The sequence below is a fragment of the Cnephaeus nilssonii genome, assembly GCF_951640355.1.
Source record: "Cnephaeus nilssonii genome assembly, chromosome: 14".
Lineage (NCBI taxonomy): Eukaryota > Metazoa > Chordata > Mammalia > Chiroptera > Vespertilionidae > Cnephaeus > Cnephaeus nilssonii.
This window is the reverse complement of record NC_137085.1, coordinates 60,232,919-60,257,280: the sequence shown is the minus strand read 5'-3', so window position 1 is coordinate 60,257,280 and position 24,362 is coordinate 60,232,919. Positions and strand designations below refer to the sequence as shown.

At 39.5% G+C, this 24,362-nt stretch overlaps 1 protein-coding gene and 2 pseudogenes across 3 annotated transcripts in view; 2 read left to right on the top strand and 1 right to left on the bottom strand.

Annotated features, from left to right (window-relative positions):
- The window catches only part of PLIN2 (perilipin 2), a 94,597-nt gene that overhangs the window by 8,366 nt on the left and 61,869 nt on the right, over positions 1-24,362 (top strand). The gene's annotated exons all lie outside the window — the stretch shown is intronic.
- On the bottom strand, positions 8,114-8,768 carry LOC307111493 (large ribosomal subunit protein P1-like; annotated as a pseudogene). The gene has a single exon. The product of its transcript is annotated as a large ribosomal subunit protein P1-like (transcript).
- LOC307111505 (importin subunit alpha-1-like) lies at positions 22,223-24,290 on the top strand (annotated as a pseudogene). Its single transcript has 2 exons — positions 22,223-22,848; positions 23,064-24,290. The product of its transcript is annotated as an importin subunit alpha-1-like (transcript).

Here is a 24,362-nt window from a genome sequence, read left to right as displayed (position 1 = left end):
AGTCTTGCCTCATAAGGGTGTCTCCAGCACAGAAGTTCTCCCATCGTAGACACAGCTGATCCTCACAGCCAGTTGGCCTGGAGGTCAATTCCTCCCAGTGATACCAACAACAATCAAGGCTTAACTACAACAAGACTGTGCACACAGCCCACAAAGGGGTGCACCAAGAGTGTCCACCTCAGGTAATTGGGGAGGCTGAGCCACTGGACCCTATAGGACACCTAGCACACAAAGCCATTCAATCAACACAGGGAAGCAGCCAAAATGCGGAGACAAAGAAACAGGTCACAAATGACAGAAATGGAGGAAAGCAAACTACTGGATATAGAGTTCAAAACCACGGTTAAAAGGTTTTTCAAGAATTTTCTAGAAAAGGCCGATAAATTTAGCGAGACCCTCGAGGATATGAAAAAGGACCAACTAGAAATTAAGTATACACTGACTGAAATAAAGAATAATATACAGAGATCCAACAGCAGCCTAGAGGATCGCAAGAATCAAGTCAAAGATTTGAAATACAAAGAAGCAAAAAACACCCAACGGGAAAAGAAAAAATAATCCAAAAATATGAAGATAGTGTAAGGAGCCTCTGGGACAACTTCAAGCGTACCAACATTCGAATTATGGGGGTGCCAGAAGAAGAGAGAGAGCAAGATACTGAAAACCTATTTGAAGAAATAATGACAGAAAACTTCCCCACCTGGTGAAAGAAATAGATTTATAAGTCCAGGAAGTGCACAGAACCCCAAACAAAAAGGAATCCAAAGAGGACCACACCAAGACACATCATAATTAAAATTCCAAGAGCAAAAGACAAAGAGAGAATATTAAAAGCAGCAAGAGAAAAACAGTTAGTTACCTACAAGGGAGCACCCATACGATTGTCAGTTGATTTCTCAACAGAAACTATGCAGGCCAGACGGGAGTGGCAAGAAATATTCAAAGTGATGAATAGCAAGAACCTACAACCAAGATTACTCTACCCAGCAAAGCTATCATTCAGAATTGAAGGCCAGATAAAGAGCTTCACAGATAAGAAAAAGCTAAAGGAGTTCATCACCGCCAAACCAGTATTATATGAAATGCTGAAAAGTATTCTTTAAGAAGAGGAAGAAGAAGAAAAAGGTAAAGATAAAAATTATGAACAACAAATACATATCTATCAACAAGTGAATCTAAAAATCAAGTGAATTAAAAATCTGATGAACAGAATAAACTGGTGAATATAATAGAATCAGGGGCATAGAAAGGGAGTGAACTGACAATTCTCAGGGGGAAAGGGTGTGGGGGGTGGGAAGAGACTGGACAAAAATCGTACACCTATGGATTAGGACCGCAGGGAGGGTGGGGTGGGAACTGGGTGGAGCTATGGGGAGAAAAAAGAGGAACAATTGTAATAATCTGAACAATAAAGATTTATTTTAAAAAAATACCTGCATTATTTATTCCAAAGGTTAATTTTTAAAAACATTTTATTATCACCCATACATACAACAAAATATAAATAAAAATAGTAGTATAATGAACTCTTGCATCCATCATTCAGCTTCAACTCATAATCTTTTTTCATGTAACCCCATACCTACTCCCACTCCTCCCCAAGTATTTTGTTGTTATTGTTAATCCTCACCTGAGGATATTCTTTCCAATGATTTTTGGAGTAGAAGGGAAGGAGAGAGAGAGAAGCATCGATGTGAGAGAGACACATTGACTGGTTGCCTCCCTCACGCTCCTCGACCAGGTCTGAGGAGTGAACCTGCAACCCAGTATGTGCCCTGGGCCAGGAATTGAACCTAAGACCCTTAGATTGACAGGCCACTGAGCCACACTGGCCAGGGCCTTCCAAGTATTTTGAAGCAAATACTTGGCATTTCATTTCATTTCATCTGTAAATATTTCAACATGTATTTCTTTTAAAAAAACAAAAACAATGATGCAACCCACAAAGTTCATGTTCTTTTTTTTTATTATTTACAGAGAGGAAGGGAGAGGGATAGAGAGTTAGAAACGTCAATGAGAGAGAAACATCAATCAGCTGCCTTCTGCACACTCCCTACTGGGGATGTGCCTGCAACCAAGGTACATGCCCTTGATCGGAATCAAACCTGTACCCTTCAGTCCACAGGCCAATGCTCTATCCACTGAGCCAAACCAGTTAGGGCTCAACATGTATTTCTAAAAGATCTTTTTTAAAAAACATAACCACAAGGCTATTCTCACCATTTAAAAATTATTTTAATTAATATTTTATTAAATGTTTAATGAAAAATAACCTAGAAATACTGATATTGCATCATCTCTTATCCCTTCCCACTCCTCAAGGATCTATTTGAATTTGCCATACGCCTCTTTGGTTGGTGAACTAGAATTTTGCTACCCTAGTCCTAACTTTTTCCAGCTTCTTCCATGCTTCAGAGAATACTAGTATAGGGTAGAGACTTTTTAAAAATACATTTTTTTTATTGATTTCAGAGAGGGAGAGAGATAGAAACATCAATGATAAGAAAATCATTGATCAGCTGCCTTCTGCATGCCCCACATTGGGGATCAAGCCCACAACCTGGTCATGTGCCCTGACCAGGAATGGTTCATAGGTTGATGCTGAACCACTGAGCTACGCCAGCCTGGCTAGGGTAGAGACTTTTGAAGTTCTCCCTCCCCTAAGGATGGTTCATTATTCAGATCAAGATGTCTAATACATAAGAACCAGAGACTGCCTAAAAATAATCTCAAAAGTAATAATTTCCAGCTTATATTCAACCTAAATTCAATAGGCTAAGTATTGTTTTACATCCCGTTCAATGTTAATGAGTCAATGACATATATTAAATAAGGTATCCAAACAGAAACAAACATTAGAAAAGGTTGTGTTGATCAATTGACACAAATGTGAACAAAGGCTCTCAGGAAACTAACTTTATTTCTGCTATATGCAATGGTTAGTGTTGTTAATTCAGTGTTCCCTCTCTACCTTATTTAAAACAGAACTCACATTATATCATCTTGTCCTGTTTTAAAATTTTCCCATACTCTGGTCACTGACATTTACTGTCTATTTATGTGCTTCCTATCCATCTTCCCTACCAGCATAGAAACTCATAAGGACAAGAAATTTACTTTATTCACTACTGTATCTTTGGTACCTAGATAGTAGTAATAGTAAATAATTGTTAGTGAATCAAACAAATAATTAAACAGCACTTTTACAAGTCTATTCTCACCAATTTTCAGCCTTCATGTTTCTGGTCATTGTTCCATCCCTGGGATTTCTAAATCCTAGAATCAATTAACCCCAGCTGGCCCCCTCTCCAGTCCTGAAGATATGCTTGAGCATATCTGCAAATCTCTGGGAATTTTATCTGTATTTTTTCCCTGTGCAATGTATGTAAGAAAATTATTTGAGTTGACTCTAGAGCATTAAATATGGTTGTGAACAATTCTATGATAGCAATAACCATGTCATGATTAATGCCTAAAAGAGAACAAATTAGCAAATTCTTTTCTTTAATTGAATTTATTGGGGTGACATTGGTTAATACAGGATTCAAATCTACTTTAAATATTTATTTCAGAGAGGAAGGGAAAAGAAAAGAGAGATAGAAACATCAATGATGAGAGAGAATCATTGATTTGCTGCCTCTTGCACAACCCCCACTGGGGACCGAGCCCGCAACCCCAGCATATGCCCTTGACCAGAATTGAACTTGGAACCCTTGAGTCCACAGGCCGACACTCTATCCAGAGCCAAACCGGCCAGGGCAGGAAAGCCTTTCTTTAAAAAAAATTAAAATAAAAATTTAATCTATTTTAGAGAGAGAGAGAAACATCAATTTTTTTTTAAATTTCTTTATTGATTAAGGTGTCACATATTTGTCCTCATCCCCCCATTCCCATCCCACACCCCTCCCCATGGATGCCCCAACCCTCTGTTGAACTTAAGCATTGGTTAGGCTCATATGCATGCACACAAGACCTTTGGTTGATCTCTCCCCCCTCCCCCCACCCTCCCCTATCCTCCCTCTGAGGCCCGATAGTCCAATCGATGCCTCCTTGTTTCTGGTTCTGTTCTTGTTCATCAGTCTATGTTGTTCATCATTTCCCCTAGATGAGCGAAATCATGTGTCACTAGAGATATACTTATAAGAATTGAATGTGCGACGAGCAATAATAGTTATGCTGACAGGCAAATGAATCAGTCTGTAGTGAGTTTCTTTCTGGTCCAACAGTTCTTTTGAGACCCAATATCAATGTCCACCAGTTCCTTATGAGTACATGTCGGCACTGACCCCTCAGCTCTGGATGGTGGACAAATGGTGGTAATGCAGGTCCGACTCCCTCTGGTTTGGTCTCGGCCGGATCCAGGGGCACGGCTTCACCCGGATCCAGGGGCCCACGGCCTCGCCCGGACCCAGGGCCAGGCTCACCCGGCTCCAGGGGCCCACGGCCTCGCCCGGACCCGGGGCCAGGCTCACCCGGCTCCAGGGGCCCACGGCCTCGCCCGGACCCGGGGCCAGGCTCACCCGGCTCCAGGGGCCCACGGCCTCGCCCGGACCCGGGGCCAGGCTCACCCGGCTCCAGGGGCCCACGGCCTCGCCCGGACCCGGGGCCAGGGAGAAACATCAATTTTTATTGTTCCACTTATTTATGCATTCATTGGTCAATTCTTGCATGTGCCCTTACTGAGGATCAAACCCACAATCTTGAAGTGTGAGGACAATGCTCTAATCAACCGAGCTATCCAGCCAGGACCAGCATTCTGTCTTAACTGACGAGTAACATGTTAATTCTCAATTTAATAGTTTTGTTTCTTTGTGTGTGTGTGTTTTTATGCCTGCTACCTTCATTAAGAATTATTAGAGCTTTTTTTTGCTTTGTCAAAGAAAAAATTGTGTTTGTGTTTACATTAGTAGCAAAAGTTAATTATGATTTTAATACTCTTTTGATGTGCTAATAACTCTGATGAGGATCATTAATTAAGAAATTAAAAGGAGAAGACAAAATTTAAATCTATTCCCATTACTCCCCTAAATTCCAGATCCATATTTTCTGGAATTTACTACTATTCATTTCACCTAGATTTATACAGTTAGATCAAATTCAATCAAAACTGCATTTATTGGGAAAGAATAGAGCAGACAATTAAGGCTTTTGAATCCTAGTGTTTTTTATTTACTCCCTGCACAAGTTATTTGATGTTCCTGAGTCTCCATTTCCTCATGCATAATATATCCATCTTGCAGAGTCACTTAAGATTATTATCATTTGCAGCAACCATCTATCAAGCATCTACAATAGGCTGGCCAGTCACTATGCTAGGTGCTTAACTTTCATTGTTTACTACCCTAACCCTTTAGGGAAATTGTCATGGTAGTTTCTCATGAGATAATACATGCAAAGCCTCTGTCATATTGACTGGCATATATTTGGACAGGGGTTGGCACACAGCCATGCCCATTTGTTTACTACTGTCTATAGCTGCTTTTGCACTACAGTAGCAGAATTGAAGAGTGTAACAGAGACCACATGGCCAGCAAAGAAAAATATATGCTATGTGATCCTTTACAGAAAAAGTTTACCAACTCCTCCACTAGGAGACCAACAAAAGTTAGTTTGATTTACTTTTTCATCCAAAGAGGAGGCCAAAAAAATAAAGCAGATAATCATGGCTAGAGAGTGGGTCAGAAATGACTGAAGTCCAAAGGAAGCAAAGATTTTTACCAAAAATGAGTGAATAAATACTGGAAATGTAGGTAAATAGAGACCCTAATTTCTGATATATTACCTAATTCCAGATACATTGCCTTCTACAGAGTGAACAGCTTCCACTACAGACAGGACAATGTGCTCATGAAAGAATTCTAATTAAGTTAGGAGTCCTCAGGGGAGAGCCAGGTGGAAAGTATTCAGTGAATAGGTTAAGTATGTAGAGGGGAAATCTGTTCATCATGGAAAATCTCAGAAGCCAGAGTGGAAAGATTTGTAAAGGAAGAGAGAGTAGTGATGGCTCCAGAATGTCTGTAACAGAAGGGACTTGGACGTGTCATTGCTGGGAAAAATATCACTCATAATACTAAAGAAAGAATGTGGCTGAAGGGGATCATGGGAGATTTGTACCGACTCCTGAAAGCCCCATTGGTATGCTCCACTAGAGGTCAGGAATGAGAATGGGAAGGAAAGATGTGAGCAGCACAAATAGCATGACAAAAAGAACTTAAATTTTGAACAGTGACTGAAGATGATGGTGGGAACTATAAACATCCTATCTAATAAAAGAGTAATATGCAAATTAACCATCACTCTGCTGCGCCCATAAGCCACGCCCACCAGCCAATCAGGAGAGAGAATGCAAATTAACCCAACCAAGATGGCTGCAGCCACAGAGTGAGCAGGAGGCTTGGGTTTCCCCAGCAATGGAGGAAGCTAAGCTTCCCGCACACCCTGGCCATCTGTGGCCTTCGCTCAAGGCTACAAAGTTTCAATTATAGAAGATAAATAAATCCCAGATACCAGGGCCTCCGCTTGGGTCGCCGGGGGGTGTGGCCAGCCTGCAAACCACCACAGGCCCCTCGCCCAGGTCGCCCCACACCCCAAGGGAACCCCCACCCTGATCCGGGACACCCTTCAGGGCAAACCAGCTGGCCCCCACCCATACACCAGGCCTCTATTCTATCTATCTAATAAAAGAGTAATATGCAAATTGACCATCATTCCAACACACAAGATGGCTGCCCCCATGTGGTCAAAGATGGCTGCCCCCATGTGGACACAGGATGGCTACCACAAGATGGCCAGCAGGGGAGGGCAGTTGGGAGGGACCAGGCTTGCAAGGTAGGGCAGTTGGGGGCGATCAAGCCTGCAGGGGAGGGCAGTTAGGGGTGACCAGGACAGCAAAGGAAGGAAGTTGGGGGCGACTGGGCCTGCAGGGAAGGGCAGTTGTGGGGGACCCAGGCCTGTAGGGGAGAGCAGTTGGGGGCGAACAGGCTGGCAGGAGAGCAGTTAGGCATCAATCAGGCTGGCAGGGGAGTGGTTAGGGGGTGATCAGGCTGGCAGGCAGAAGCAGTTAGGGGCAATCGGGAAGGCAGGCAGGCGAGCAGTTGGGAGCCAGCAGTCCTGGATTGTTAGAGGGATGTCCAACTGCACGTTTAGGCCAGATTCCGGTAGGATCGGGCCTAAACGTGCAGTTAGACATCCCTCGAGGAGTCCCAGATTGGAGAGGGTGCAGGCTGGGCTGAGGGACACACACTCCATGCACCAATTTTGTGCACCGGGCCTCTAGTAGTGGAATAATCTGGCTTCACAATTACAAAATTATATGATTGCTTTAGCTTGGGGGGAAGCTCAGGTTCTAGTAGAATCAGTAGCCTGATGAAGCTGATGGCTTGATCTATAAACTGTAGGCAAGAAGTGATCAGGCTTTACATCATTGGTGCTTTTTAGCTGTAGATATTCAGCAAAGTTTATCAAGTTGTTTTCATTATTTTGTTGTTGTTGTTGTTGTTGTTGTTGTTGTTGTTAATCCTTACCCAAGAATATTTTTCCTGTTCACTTTTTTAATTGATTGGGGTGACATTGGTCAACATGAACATACAGGTTTCAGGTATGCGCTTCTATGTTACAAGATCTGTATATTGCACCATGTGTCCACCATCCAAAGTCAAATCTTCTGTCACCTTATATTAGGATGCCCTTTACCCCCATGACCCTTCCCTCTGTCAACCACCACCCTGCTATTTGTGTTCCTGAGTTTCAGTTTACATCCAATATATGAGTGAAATCATATGGTTCTTAGCTTTTTCTGACTGACTTATTTCACTTAGCATAATGTTCCAAGGTCCATCCATGTTGTTGCAAATGGCACTATTTCATCCTTTCCAATGACTGAGTAGTAATCCATTGTGTACCACATTTTCTTTATCTAGTTCTCTATTGCAGGACACTTTGGTTGTTTCCATGTCTTGGCCACCGTGAATAACGCTGCAATGAAATAGGGGAACATATATCTTTGCGAATACATAATTTTGAGTTTTTTGGGTATATATCCAGGAGTGGGATTGCTGGGTCATATGGTAGCTCTTTTCTTAATTTCTTGCCTTATTGCTCTGGCTAGGACTCCCAGCACCATGTTGAATAGGAGTAGTGAAGAGTGACTTGGCCAGCATGGCTCAGTGGTTGAGTGTCAACCTATGAACCAGGAAGTCACAATTCAATTCTTGGTCAGGGCACATGCCCGGGTTGCAGGCTTGATCCCCAGTGTGGGATGTGCAATAGGCAGCCGATCAATGATTCTCTCTCATTATTAATGTTTCTCTCTCTCCCTCTCTGAAATCAATTTTATTTTTATTTAATTTATTTATTTATTTTTTAACAGAGGTCAGCTTTTATTGACTGTGTTACAAAAGAGCCAGTTCAGTCAAAAAGAGCAAAGCCCAGGTCATCATCAGACTCCTCAGATTCTTCTTTCTTTGCTTCCACTGTCTTCTCCTCAGCTGGGGCAGCAGCGGTGGAGGCGGCAGGACCTCCTGCTGGTGCAGCACTAGCTGCAGGGGCAGGACCACCAGCCCCTACATTGCAGATGAGACTCCCAATGTTGACATTGGCCAGAGCCTTTGCAAACAAGCCTGGCCAGAAAGGTTCAACATTTACACCAGCTGCTTTAATGAGGGCATTGATCTTATCCTCCGTCACCGTCACTTCATCGTCACCGTCACTTCATCGTCGTGCAGGATAAGGGCCGAGTAGATGCAGGCGAGCTCCGAGACTGAGGCCATGGTGAGGGCGAGTGCTGGGCGATCGCTGCCGGGAGCGGTGCTAGTCGCCGGATGAAGTGAGGGCCTCACCCCAATGCGGCCTTAGCTTCCTCGGAAGAACCGAGCACCTTACCAGCAGCTGGGGAAAGGGCTCTGAAATCAATTTTTAAAAAAATTTTTTAAATGAGTGGTGAGAGTGGACATCCTTGTCTTGTTCCTGATCTTAGAGGAAAAGCTTTCAGTTTTTCACCATTGAGTATGATATTAGCTGAGAGTTTATCATGTGGTACTTTCCTTCTATTCCTATATCATTGAGTGTTTTAATCATAAATGGATGTTGTATCTTATCAAATGCTTTTTCTGCTCTATTGATAAGATCATATGATTTTTATCCTTTCTTTTGTTAATGAGGGGTATTACGTTGATTGATTTGTGTATGTTGAACCATCCTTGTGCCCCTGGAATGAACCCCACTTGATTGTGATGTATTATTTTTTGGATGTACTATTATATTCGACTTGCTAATATTTTGTTTAGGATTTTTGCATCTGTATTCAACAGAGATATTGGTCTGTAGTTTTCTTTTTTTGTGTTATTTTTGCTAGGTTTTGGTATCAGGGTTATATTGGCTTTGTAGAATGTGTTAGGAAGTATTGCCTCGTCTTTAATTTTTTGGAAGAGTTTGAGAAGGATAGGTTTTAAATCTTTGAATGTTTGGTAGAATTCACTGGTGAAGCCATCGGATCCTAGACTTTGTTTTTTGGGAGGTTTTTAATGGTTGTTTCAATTTTCTCACTGCTGATCAGTCTATTTAGATTTTCCAATTCTTCATGATTTAGTCTAGGAAGGTTATATATTTCTAGGAACTTATCCATTTCTTCTAGGTTATTGAATATTATTTCATAATATTCTAGTATGATCCTTTGTATATCTGTGATTTGTATGATGACTTCTCTCTCATTTCTGATTTTGTTTATTTAGATCTTTTTTCTTTTTTCCTTAATGTGTCTAGCCAAGGGTTTGTCAATTTTATTAATCTTTTCAAAGAACCAACTTTTGTTTTATTAATTTTTATAGTCTTTTTGTTCTCTATTTCATTTAATTCTTCTCTATGTTTTTAAAAATATATTTTGTTGATTTTTTACAGAGAGGAAGGGAGAGGGATAGAGAGTTAGAAACATCGATCAGCTGCCCGCAACCAAGGTACATGCCCTTGACTGGAATCAAACCTGGGACCCTTCAGTCCACAGGCCAACACTGAGCCAAACCGGTTAGGGCTCTGCTCTAATTTTTCTTATTTCCTTTCTTCTACTGACTTTGGGTTGGTTGCCTTTGATCTTCTTTTTTCTAGTACTTTAAGATTTGATGATAGGTTGTTTACTTGGGATTTCTCTTGTTTCTTGAGATAGGCCTGTCATGATATAAACTTCCCTCTTATGACTGCTTTCCCTGCATCCCGGAGGTTTTGATATGTTGTATTGTCATTCTCATATGTCTCTATATATCTTTTTTTAAATATATATTTTATTGATTTTTACAAAGAGGAAGGGAGAGGGATAGAGAGTTAGAAACATCAATGAGAGAGAAACATCAATCAGCTGCCTCCTGCACACCTCCTACTGGGGATGTGCCCGCAACCAAAGTACATGCCCTTGACAGGAATGGAACCTGGGACCCTTCAGTCTGCAGGCCGACGCTCTATCCACTGAGCCAAACCAGTTAGGGCTCTGTATATCTCTTGATCTCATCTTTTTTTAATTTCTTCTTTGACCCAGTCATTTTTTAGTACTATGTTATTTAATCTCCACGTATTTGTGGGTTTCTTTACTTATTTTTTGCAGTTCATTTCTAGTTTCAAAGCATCTTAGTCAGAAAATATGCTTGGTTATAATTTCAGTCTTCTTAAATTTGTTGATGCTAGTTCTGTGACCCAGCATATGGTCTATCCTTGAGAATGTTCATGTGCACTGGAGAAGAATGTATAGTCTGATGTTCTGGGATGAAATGTTCTGTAATTGTCAATTATGTCATTTGGTCTGGTGTTTCATTTAAGGCTGTCATTTCTTCATTGATTTTCTGTTCGGTTGATCTGTCTAGAGCTGTTAATGGAGTATTAAGGTCTCCAACTATGATTGTGTTTTGATCTATTTCTCCCTTTAGTTTTGTGAGTAGTTGTTTTATATATTTCAGTGCTCCCTGGTTAGGTGCATATATATTAAGAAGTGTTCCCGTTATCATTATAAAGTGTCCATCTTTGTTGCTTGTTATCTTGAAATCTATTTTGTCAGATATAAGTATGGCTACACCTACTTTTTTGTGGATGTTATTTGCTGGGAGAATCATTTTTTTAAATCTACCTTTGTCTTTGCAGCTTAGATGTGTCTCTTGTAGGCAGCATATGGTTGGGTTTTGTTCTTTGATCCACTCTGCTACTCTGTGCCTCTTTTCTGGTGAATTCAGACCATTTACATTTAGAGTAATTATAGGTGTATGAGGATTTCCTATAGCCATTTTATCTTTTGTTCCTGGTAGCTCTGTGCCTCCATTGTTGTTTTTTTTCCTTTATGTTTCTATCTGTTGTTTATATTTGGTGTTATTCCATACATCCTTCCTCTGTTTCCTCTTTTTTTAAGCTATATGACCTGGTCTGGAGATTTTTTTTGTGTGGTTACTATTAGGTTTATAAAAAATGGAGTTGCATATATACCAAATTTTTTCCCTTTTGCGTGCATCTGATCTTCATCTTCCTTTGCCAGTTCAGACCTTTCCCCCTTCCCCTTGTATGTTTTTGTTGTCACAAATTATCCCTGTTTTAAATTTTATGGTGATCTTGCTCGTAGTGTTGTGACCTTATGTTCTTTGTTTCAGATAGAATAACTCCCTTGAGTAGTTCCTGCAATGGAGGTTTTCTTGTGATAAAAATCCCTCAGCTTCCGTATGTCTGGGAATGTCTATTTCTCCTTCATATTTAAAGGATAATTTTGCTGGATATATTCTTCATAGCTGGTAATTTCTCTCTTTCAGACATTTGAATATTTGGTTTCACTCTCTTCTGGCTTGTAGAGTTTCTGCTGAGAAGTCAGATGAAATTCTGATGGGTTTTCCTTTGTAGGTCACTTCCTTCTTTGAGAATTTTTTCTTTGACAATAATTTTTTACAGTTTTAATATCAATTGTCTTGAAAAGGGCCTCTTTGGATAGAGATAACTAGGTTTTCTGTTAGCTTCTTGGATTCAAGGATCTGGTTCTTTCCATAGATTTGGGAAGTTCTCATGCACTATTTGTTTTAATATATTCTCCATTCCATGCTCCCTTTCTTTCTTCTCCACAATGCCTATAATTCTAATATTGCTTTCCTGATGGAGTCAGCTAGGTCTTGTAGAGCTCTTTCATTTTTCTTTATTCTCTGGTCTCTCTCTCTTCTTCCCTCTGAGTCATTTCTTGAGTCCTATCTTTGATATCACTAGTTCTTTCTTCTAACTAGTTGGTTCTGTATTCTATGCTCAGCAGTTTACTCTTAATCTCCTTAATTACATGCTTCATTTCCAAGATTTCTGTTGATTATTTTTTAGTTTCAATTTCCTTGGAGAAATACTCATTTTATTCATTGATTTGTTTTCTGCGTGCACTGAATTGCCTGTCAGTATTTTCCCACATCTTGTTGAGTATTTTCAGAACTGCAATCTTGAAATCTCTGTCATTTATATCACATAGTTCCATGTGTTCCAGCCTGCTTTCTGGGGATTTTTCATTTTCTTTCTGGTCATCATTGCTACTTTGGTTCTTCATGGTTTTTGCTGTCCTCCTTTGTTTTCGCATTTATCTTTGAAGAGATCTTTCTACTATATTATACTAGGTGGTGCTGAATTGCAAGATTTTTACCTCTGTGGTCTCACAGTTTTGAACCTTCTCGGCTTCCATAAGACAGTAGCCCCACTGCTTGGGGTTGGGGTTTGTTTTGCCCTCACCATAATGGCAACCCCTGGCCCCTGAGGGATCCTGCCCCAAGTACTGCTCCTGGGATCAGTCACAGAGGGAAACAGTGATCCTACTGCAACAGCTCTTGGTTCACAGTAAAATGTTATGCTCCTGGAGCCAACTCCAAGGGCAACTGGAAGCGAGTTTTGGGAGTCCAAGTAGCAGCAGGGTTCTATGGTTCTGTTCTGTTTGAAATACCACAGCCTGGCCCGCATGGCAGAACCCCATGGTCTCCCAGGTGTCTGCTGACTCAGACAGTGTTCGCTCGCTCTCTCGCCTCCCACCCCCCAGCTCTCCTCTCTGTTCCTCCCAAAGGAAGTGCCTGCTACCACTGGTTTTCTCCCCTCTCCCACAGCCCCCACGCTGCAGGGCTGCATCTACAGGCCATCTTCACTTTCCTCCCTTCTCATTTCCCCATTTATTCCCAGATGCCCACCTTTAGGTCTTTCAATATGCAGGTCTCTCGGGCGTGAATTTGTGTTGATCAGGGACTTCTTTGTTGAATTGTAGGTGGTTAACTTGTTGAAATGTCAGGGAGAGAGGAAAAGATGCACCCTTACGCCGTCATTCCTCTGACATCACACTTCCCATTTTAGAGAGTGGAAGGGAGGGGCAAAGACACAGAGAGAGAAACATTGATGTGAGAGAGACACATCAATTGGTTGCCTCCTGTACACATGCTAGAGCCTGCAACCTAGGTACAAGGTACTAGTATGTGCCCTTGACCATAACTGAACCTGGACCCCTTCAATCTGCAGGCCAATGCTCTATCCACTGAGCGTTGGCCTGCAGATTGGCTAGGGCTGTTTTCATTCTCTAACCTGTTGGAATTATGGCAATCAATATGCCAGATTGCAGAGAGATGATTTAAAATATATGAGTGGTTAAAAAGGAAAAAGAAAAGAAAGTAAAACCTTATTATCTTGTCTTTTGATATGTTTTTGCTTTTTATTTTTTAACATAGCATCGTCATTTAAAGTACTTTTTTTTTAATTGTAGCAAAGTCATGTAAAAGTATCGTGATTTTTGGAAAGCTTAAGGAAAAAAAACAAGCAACCATCTCCACGGTTGTTTCAAGGGTTCTGACTCATGAATATGTACTCTCCTTTAATCTCTACTAGATTTTTTTAATCACTTAGTGTCACAAGCCTTTTTCACTACATATTTTGCAAGTCATGGCATCATAAGAATTTTCAAGCAGAGTGCTGACTTGTTTAATAGTCATAGAATCAGTACCTTAGGATAACTTTTCTGAAGATTCCATTCTATTTTGGGACAAAACTCAGAAGTATTTTTAAGTTTACCTGTTTAGATTTAGTTCAATAATAGTTTATTTTCTTTTTAACTTTGATCTTAATGTTCTTTAGCTGTTTCACTTTTTAAACATATAAATGTTATTTTAAAACCGGACTTATAGATTGGTTTGCTCAGAAGGCACCTAAAATCAAAACACTATTAGTAAAGTTCTGGTATGCTGAAAATGAGTGTTTTAGTAAAATGTTAGAAAAAGATTTTGCTTTTGGAGAAAGGCCCACAATTATGTATATAATTTAACTAGGAAACATGCCAAAATTACCATTCATATTAAGTAAGGGGAAGAAGGCAAAGGGCCAGTGATTTTTCACTCATTAAATTAAGTATTTATTGAATGTCTGCTGCTTGCCTACACTATTTAGGTACTGGGAATAGAACAAAAACAAACAGACAAAAATTCCTGCCCTTGAGTAGCTTATATTCTAGTGGAGGAAGACAAACAATAAACAAAATAAATAGGAAAAATATATAATATGACCAAAGAAAGTTAATGTAAGAAAAACAATTATGCCAGGAAGTAGAAAGGGGGCTTTTGCAGATGGCGTGCTTGCAGTTCTCAATAGGAACTATAGTCAGTTTTGAGCACTCTTAATTTATGCAGAATTCTTTGGGACTTACTAGACACTTAGCTAGAATCTTGAAGAGGGTTCCAAGAGACAAGAATTAGGACTAGTGGTGGCTTGCCCAATCATCAGATTACTTAAGACCTTATTCATAGCCAGAACATTATTTCATACCCAGCCTTCCCTGGCTCTTCCACCTCCACTACTACTCTTCCCTGCCAGTTGTTTTTTTATATACCTAATTAAGGTTAAAAAAAACAACACACACAACAAAAAAATAAAACTCAAAACTGCCTGGCCTCTGTGGCTCAGTTGGTTGAGCATTGTCCCATGCACCAGGAAGTCACCGGTTCAATTCCTGGACAGGGCACATGCCTTGGATGTGTGCTCCAATCCCTAGTAGAGGGCATGCAGAAGGCAACCAATCAATGTTCCTCTCTCATCAATGCTTCTATCTCTCTCTCCTTCTCCCTTCCTCTATGAAATCAATAAAATTTTTAAAAAACTATTTTAAACCTGATGCATTTTTAAAAAAATATAAATTCTAATGTGCTCTAGAACTGGAAACCATGTAAAAGCAAAAGTCCCCTCATTTTTGCTATCCAGATAAACTAGTGATTGAATCCAATTTAGAATATTTTTCATTTGAAATATAGCACAGTCTCCTGGAAAGAAATGAGTTAAAAGTTTTGGGCTTTTGATACCAGGTATGCCACTGCCTACCTATGAAACCTGAATAGATCACTTACCTTTCTAGGCCTCCATTTCTCATCTGAGAACTCTAAAATGTGGTGTGATATTTGCTTTTAATCAATTCAAGTCATTAATTACATAAACCTAGGTGAAATAAAGCTTCCTTTTTTTTTCAGGAAGTGAATATATGTGACTAAAATGATTAAGCTGGGTTTTGTGTATGAATAAATAGAATGTGGACCTTATGACTGATTTATATGAGTCTTTGATCTCCAGGAATGTTTTTCATTAGAAACACATATCAAAATGTTAAATATATTTATATTTTACCTCAAAGTGGATCTTAAAATATAGAAAAGATTAAAGTAATTTGCATAAGTTAATATCAATTTTGATTAAAATTTGAGTGGCTTTAGAAAACTAGAATATATATTTTTAAAATTTTTATTCAACTAATTTAAAGAAAAAAAGTTAACCCATTTCTTTCATCCCTCACCCTTTTTTTTCTCTTAATATTCTTATTGATTTCAGAGAGGAAAGGATAGGGAAAGAGAGATAGAAAATAGAAACATCTATGATGAGAGAGACTCATTGACTGGCTGCCTCCTGCACACCCCTTACTGGAGATCCAGCTGGGGTATGTGCCCTTGATTGGAATCAAAACTGGGACTCTTCAGTCCGCAGGCTGACACTCTATCCACTGACCTAAACCGGCTAGGGTGCCAACCCCTACCTCTTGCAACCACCAATCTGTTCTTTATACCTTTGAGCTTCTTTCTTTCTTCTTGTTTTGTTTTTATCTACATTCTAGAGGCCTGGTGCACAAATATTTGTGCCCTGGGGAGGGGGAGTCCTCAGCCCGGCCTGTGCCCTCTCACAGTCTGGGAGCCCTCAGGGGATGTCCGACTGACAGCTTCAGGCCTAAGCCACAATCTGGCCTCCCTCTGCGGGAGGCAACCAACGGACGGATCAGGGAAGGCTCCCGCAGTGAGAGGCCGGCCCTGCCCCCCATCGCCCCGCCACCCCCCCTCACCCCCCAATTGCCCCTCCACCGCTGCTGGTCACTACCATCCCCTCTCTCTGCCCACTGGCACATGCCTTGGCTGGCCTGGTGCCACCTGCTTGCTGGCCCCACCCCCCACCGACTGGTAGTTCCAGTGTTCGGTCGATTTGCATATTATGCTTTAATTATATAGGATAAGAGAGATCATAGGGTATTTGTCTTTCTCTAATTATTCACTTAGCATAATGTCCTCCAGGTATATTGATGTTGTCACAAATGGCAAGATTTTTTTATGGCTGAATAATATTGCAGTGTGTGTGTGTGTGTGTGTGTGTGTGTGTGTGTGTGTATGTGTGTGTGTGTAAAACAATTTATCCATTAATCCATCAATGGACATTTAAATTATTTCCATATCTTGGCTATTGCAAATAATGCCACAGTGAACTTAAGGGTGCATATATCTTTTCAAATTAGTGTTTTTGTTTTCTTTGGATGAATACCAAGAAGTGGAATTGCTGGATCAGGAATCGAACTGTGAACTCCTGGTTCATGGACTCAGTGGTTGAGTGTCAACCTACGAATCAGGAGGTCACAGGTTCGATTCCCAGCATATGCCTGTGTTGTGGGCTCAATCCCCAGTATGGGGTGTGCAGGAGGCAGCGGATCAATGATCTCTCTCATCATTGATGTTTCTATCTCTCTCTCCCTCTCCCTTCCTCTCTGAAATCAATACAAATATATTTATTTAAAGAAAAACATATAAAAAGCATATACTTCAAAATTTAATAATTTGAAGTATATCTATTATTAATGTTTTGAAGAATCTCCCTACTGTTTTCCATGGTACTTGCATTAATTTCATTCCACCAACATTGCACAAGAATTCGCTTTTCTCCACATCCTTGCCAACACTTGTTATTTCTTGTCTTTTTTATAACAGCCATTCTACCAAATGTGAGGTGATTTATGATTGTAGTTTTGATTTGCATTTCCCTGATGATTAATGATGTTGACCATCTTTTCATGTACCTATTGCAGTACATGAAAAGATGTTAATGTCTTCTTTGGAGAAATGTGCATCCAGATTTTCTACCCATTTTTTTTTTTCTTTATTGCCACCCCTGCCTGCTGCTCTGCCCATTTTTAATTGGATTTTGTTTTTTTGCTCTTGAGCTATATGAGTTCTTTATATATTTTTTATATTAGCTACTTATCAGATACCAGAGGCCTGATGCATGAAGATTTGTGCAAGAATGGGCCTTCCAGCACTAACAGGTTTGGCTCAGTGGATAGAGCGTCGGCCTGTGGACTGAAAGGTCCCAGGTTCGATTCCGGTCAAGGGCATGTGCCTTGGTTGCGGGCACATCCCCAGTGGGAGGTGTGCAGGAGGCAGCTGATCGGTGTTTCTCTCTCATCGATGTTTCTAGCTCTCTATCCCTCTCCCTTCCTCTCTGTTAAAAATCAATAAAATATATTTAAAAAAACAAAACAAAACAAAACAATGGGCCTTCCTTCCCCTGGCTGCCGGCACTGCCTTCGCTCTGGCCGGAGCCTCCTTTTCCCTCTGGCCTGGAGCCACCTTTCTGCCTTCCCACGCTGCCCAGAGGCCCAGAGCGGCTGGGTGGTGCGGAACACCTGCATTGTCACCATGGTGACAATGTAAGCGTCCTGCCCAGCCCCTGGCCGCTCGGCGCCTGTGTTTGCAAATTAACCCACCAACTTTGTTGGGTCAATTTGCATACTCACTCCTGATTGGCTGGTGGGTGTCATGAAGGTATGGTCAATTAGCATGTTACTCTTTTATTAGTGTAGCTAGGATTTGCAATTATTTTCTCCAATTTAGCAAGTTGCTTTTTCATTTTATTGGTTTCTTTGCTGTATAGAAACTGTTTTTCTTAATTTTTGCTTTCCTTGCTTTTGCTCTTGGAGTCAGAATAAAAAAAAATCACCGCCCTAGCCAGTTTGGCTCAGTGGATAAAGCGTCAGCCTGTGGACTGAAGGGTCCTCAGTTTGATTCCAGTCACGGGCACATGCCCAGGTTGTGGGCTCAATCCCAGGAGGGGGCATGCAGGAGACAGCCAATCAATGAGTCTCTCTCATCATTGATGTCTATCTCTCTCTCTCTCTCTCTCTTCCTCTCTGAAATCAATAAAAATATATTTTTTTTAAAAATCATCACCAAGATCTATGTCAAATAGCTTACTGCCTATGTTTTCTTCTAGGAGTGTTATGGTTTCAGGTTCTATGTTCAAGTTTTTAATTCATTGTGAGTTAATTTTGTGTGTGGTATAAGTCTTATACTATAAGAGGATGGTCCAGTGTGATTCTTTTGCATGTGGCTGTCCAGTTTTCCCAACACCAATTATTGAAGAGACTTTCCTTTTCCCATATATTCTTGGTTCCTGTGTCATAAATTAATTGACCATATATGAATGTGCTTATTTCTTCACTCTGTATTCTGTTCCATTGATGTATATGTCTATTTTTATGCCAATACTATACTGTTTTAATTACTATAGTTTTGTAATATAGTTTGAAATCAGAGAGCGTAATGCTTCTAGCTTTGTTTTTCTTTCTTAAGATTGCTTTGGCCCTTTGGGGTACTTTGTGGTTCCATACAAATTTTAGGATTGTTTGTCCTATTTCTATAGAAAATACCATTGAAATATTAGAAAATAAATATTAGAATATTTATATTAAGATCAATTTAATGTTTTTCAATCCTCACCTGAGGATATGAGAGAGAAAGAGAAAGAGATAAACATCAATGTAAGAGAGAAACATCCATTGGTTACCTCCTATATGTGCCCGACCAGGACCAGACTTGAAACCTTGGTATGTGCCCTGACCAGGAATTGAACTCAAAACCTTTTGGTATATGGAATGATGCTCCAACCAACTGAGCCAACCAACAAGATCAATTTAGAGCAATTTTTTGGGAAACATAGTATTGCATTGCTTTATACATGAATAAAAACTTGATAAATAATGATAATTATAATAGCTGCCAGGAGGTTTAATAAATGTATTATGTATATTAACTTAGTTAAGACTTATAAGAACCCCATGAGGTAGGTGGTGTTATTTCCTCCATTTTATAGATTAAGAATCTGTATTTCAGAGAGATTAAATAGCTTGCGCAAGTCCACAGAGATCTTGAAACTAAATTGGATCCCAGGTCTATGTGATTCTGGAGCCCTGGCTTTTATCAGTATTGCTCTCCCAAGAACATTTTCTTATGAAGGGGCTAAACACAGGCAGAAGAAATTGCCAAGAGAAGATTAGGGGAGAATTTAGTACATTGTGTGTGAAAGCAAGGATTTTGAACAGATGACTTCCAGTCACCCCTGCCTACCCCAAAGTTTGTACACCTGGATCTGTGCTTACTTAAATTAAAAATATTATTAGTTATAATGATAATAAATAAATATTCATTAACTTTTATGTGTTTTTACATGCAAGAGAATCCTCAATATGTTCTTCTGATTATAGATCATTAATTTTGGGCTATTTAAATAGTACATGCAAACTTCTATTAAAAAAACTAAACTAAAACTGTCAGCCAAATTGTAATATAGCTTTTTGCCTTTACATTATTATCCAATAGTATTATACCTAAAGCACATTAGATAACACTATTCTAATTTGTTTTATTTGGATTTATGTATTTCTTAATTTTTTTGGTTTTTAATAGTACTTACCTTTTCTCTTGCAGGTTTTTATTGTTAGTTCCAGGTTATTGAATACAGACAAAAATAGGAACATTACATGACATATTCTATAATTTAAATTTTTCTCTAAGTTGGTTTTTCCTCCCAAGTAAATTTCAAATAGTATGCTGAATAAATTTCATTTAATAGTTAACTGAAGATTCAAAATGATAATATGTTGGCCTATATTCATTGACATTCCCTCAACTTGCACCTTTAAGTGAGGCTATGTTGTTAGGCATTGGCTATAATATCTAAAAGGAAATTATTAATAAATATATCTGCTTTTTTGATGTCATAGATCACATTAATGTAATTTAGCCATAGAAACAAAATTATTATAGAATACTATAATAAAATAAAACAGGTCTATCATGAAACTGGGCCATATTCTGGAGTTCTGGAGATTTCTGCTTACAAGAGAAGGATTCTATAGGGAAGTAACCTGGGACAGGCATTGAAGGGCCAGTGCTACAGAAAACTCATCTCTTGCCAGGGAGTGATTCATGCTCACAAAGCATTAACCTGGGAGACAGTTTTTGGCCCAGGGTTGGGCAAGTTACCTAGGTTGGCACAATTGAACTGAAGGAAAAGACCTGGAAGAGAAGGTTTGGGAGGAAACACCCTAGGGGCTGCTGGAAGCCAGCTTGCTTTCCTGAGGGAAGTCAGTCTCCAAGACAAAGCCAAATTACTAGGGCGGAGGTGGGGCCGAGAAAATCACCGGCAAATGGAGCCAGAGGGATCAAACAGAAGCTAAAGCCCTACCCACCTCTGGACTTACATTTGGGTGTCAGTAAATTTTTTTTATTTTTAAAGCCATATGAGATAAATGTCTGATACTTGCAGCTAAAAGCCTCTTAAAGGCATTCTTGACATATTTAGGGTCTTTACAACTTTTCCATTATATGTCTTATAAATATTTTCTCTTCAGACCATAGGTTATCTTTTGTTTATCTCTCAGACAATAAAATGTACTTAAGTCCCAGCGGGTGTGGCTCAGTTGTTTGGGCGTCATCCCTCACACCAAAAGGTTGCTGGTTAGATTCTTGGTCAGGTTACATGCCTGGGTTTCAGCTTGATCCCCAGTGGGTGAGTAGAGTGCTGGAGGCAGCCAATCCACATTGCGATCTCACATCAATGTTTCTCTCTCTCTCCCTCTCCCTTCCTCTCTCTTAAAATCAATAAAAATATTTTAAAAAGTAAAAATAAAATGTATTTAAAGGTATAAAGATTAAAACCAGTGTGATAATATTATTCAATTAGAAAGATAGGTCAGTGGAACAGAATATTTAACAGACACAGATAATATATATACAAAACAATTTATAACAAGATAAAGTTGGAGAAAGATGAATTTTTATTATTTTGTGAGTCATACCACAGCAAAATAAATTGTAATTGATTAAAGTTGTGTCAAAAAGCAAAGTTATAAAAATGTTAAAATAAAAAATAACGATATAATTTTGGCTCAAGAAAGATTTTCTAGGTTTGAAGCCAAAGGTAAAAACCATACAAGGTAAGATATGGCTACACAAAAATTAAAATGTGTTCCATTTTTATCGATTAGCATTTTTCAGTTGGGAAAGTAATACATATTCATTGTGAATTCATTGTATATTGATATAAAAACACCAAACAATACTAATTGTCAAACTAGTTATTTTATGTAAAAAATAATGTCCTCTTACTTTCTTCAACCCCTCACTCCATAGGTGACTATTTTTAATAATTTGTTCATATATTTCCAGACCTTTCTCAATACACATATATTGTGTGTACCTAAATACATAACCTTTTCAAAACAAGAATCATTCTGAGTTATATTTTGCACCTAGTCTTTCTCCCTCAATAGTATATCATGGACATTTTTCCTTGTCAGCACATATGGAGCTACTTTACTTTTTCTAACATTAGCCTTGTATATTCTATTACATGAACGAATGACAATGTATTTAAATCAATCACTTATTTATTAGTATTTTAGATTTTTCCAGTTTGGAAGACTTTATTACAGAGAAAGTTATAATAAATATATGAAGGTTTACTATTAGTAATCTATATAAATGGCTCTTTCAAATCAATTAAAAATTCAAGTGACACATTTACATAAGAAATGACATAAAAATTATATTTACATGGGAAAATGGACAGACAGTAACATGAAGGGCAATAAATATATGCAAATATTTGTCCAATAAATATTTGCAAACTGTGATACTGCCTTTTATCCAGCAGATCAGCAAAGAGGAATAAAAAAAGAATGAAAAAAAGAGGAAGTGTTGGTGTTGGGGAAAAAGGTACTTTTATAAAGTAATCTAGAAGAGTTATTTCATACCTACTTTCAGCAGTGCAATTTGAGTGTTTATTAAATGCCTTAAAACTATGCATAGCTTTTTAACCAATTAGTTCATCTATAGAAATTTTAACTAATAACTCGGGCTACTTCTTATTTAATTTTTTAGTTAAGGCCATTATATGATTATTTAAATCCTATAGTTTAAAGTAGCAAATATTTGCACAACATGTTCAGGCTAGTCCGCGGTGGATGTTTTCAGAGCACTGGACCCACAAACTGTGCACCCCTCACGGTCTCCTGTGAAACCTGAGCCAGCTGGGTAGCTTTCTCTGTCTGTCTCATAACCATGTCCACCAAGGGAAATGCTAATTCACCAGCTGCCCACCTTAACTGATTCAAGAACAAGGCAAAAGACAGTATAGGCTTGAGGTGGTGCAGAATAGAAGTTAAGTCTGAAGCTGAGCTAAGAAGGATGACCAGATGCTAAATAGGATATAGGTAAGCTCGTTTCCTGATGATGCTACTTCTCCACTGAGGGAGAAAAACAAAAGAAAACGAAAAACAGCAATGCCCTATCTGGTTTGGCTCAGTGGATAGAGTATCAGCCCTTGGACTAAAGGGTCCACGGTTCGATTCCAGTCCAGGGCACATACTCAGTTGCAGGCTCAATCCAGGAGGCAACCAATCAATGTGTCTCTCTTACACTGATGTTTCTCTTTTTGTGTCTCTCCCTCTCTCTTCCATTCGCTCTAAAAATCAGCAACAACCAGGGCACTGTAAATTGGTCTGTTGAGGAAATTGTCAAAGGCATAAATAGCAACACTTTGGAAAACCAGCTCCAAACTACTCAAGCTGCTAGGACATTGCTTTCTAGGGAAAAACAGCCACCCATAGACAACATAATCCAGACTGGTTTGATTCCAAAATTTCTGTTCTTCTTGGGCAAAACTGATTATAGTCCCATTCAGTTTGCATCTGCTTGGGCCCTCACTCTCACTGCTTCCAGGACCTCAGAACAGACCAAGGCTGTAGTAGATACAGGTGCTATCCCAGCATTCATTTCTCTGTTGGCATCTCCCCATGCTCACATCAGTGAACAAGCTGTTTGAGCTCCAGGAAACATTGCAGGTGATGGTTCAGTTTTCCAAGACTTAATTATCACTTACGGTGCAATGGACCCACTGTTGGCCCTTCTTATAGTTCCTGATATGTCATCTTTAGCATGTGGTTACTTAGTAACTTTACTTGGACACTTTCATACCTTTGACACAACAAGAAATCTGTAGCCATGTTAGATAATGCTGAGCAAATTCTTCCTATTTTAATTTGTCTCCTGCAACATGATCCAGAAGTATTAGCAGACAGCTGCGGGGCCATATCCTACTTTATTGATGGTCCAAATGAATGGATTAAGAGCCATAGGAAATACTGTTACCTATGGGCAAATGAACAGACTCAAGTTGTACTAGGACATATGGGAGCACTTGGCTGTCTTTCCCAGCCTCCTAACGAACTCCAGAAGGAAGCTATGTGGACAATGTCAAAAACACAGCTGGCCACCAGGACCAGATACAGCATGTTGTGAATCATGGTTGAGTCCCATTCCTCACTGGAATTCTCTCTAAGGCAGCCTTTAAGGCATAAAAGGGAGCTGTGTGGGCTGTGACCAACTCTACAAGTGATGGAACAGTTGAATAGATTGTATACCTTGTTCATTGTGGCATTATAGAACCTGTGATATCTTACCTGTGAAAGATATCAGAATTATTCTGGTTATTCTGGATGCCATTTCAAAGATCTTGCAGGCTGCTGAGAAACTAGGTGAAACTGAAAAACAGTGTAATGATTGAATAATGTGGAGATTTGGACAAAATGTAAGCTCTGCAAATCATGAAAATTAGTCTGTGTATGAGAAGTGTTTCTCTGTAGAGGAGAGGAAGATCAAAGTGTTGTACCAGAAACTACCTCTGAAGGCTGTACATTCTAAGTTCAGGTGGCACTCCTGGGAACTTTACTAGGACAAAGAGTTGTTGTGGACTATGTTTGGTATAAGTTTGCC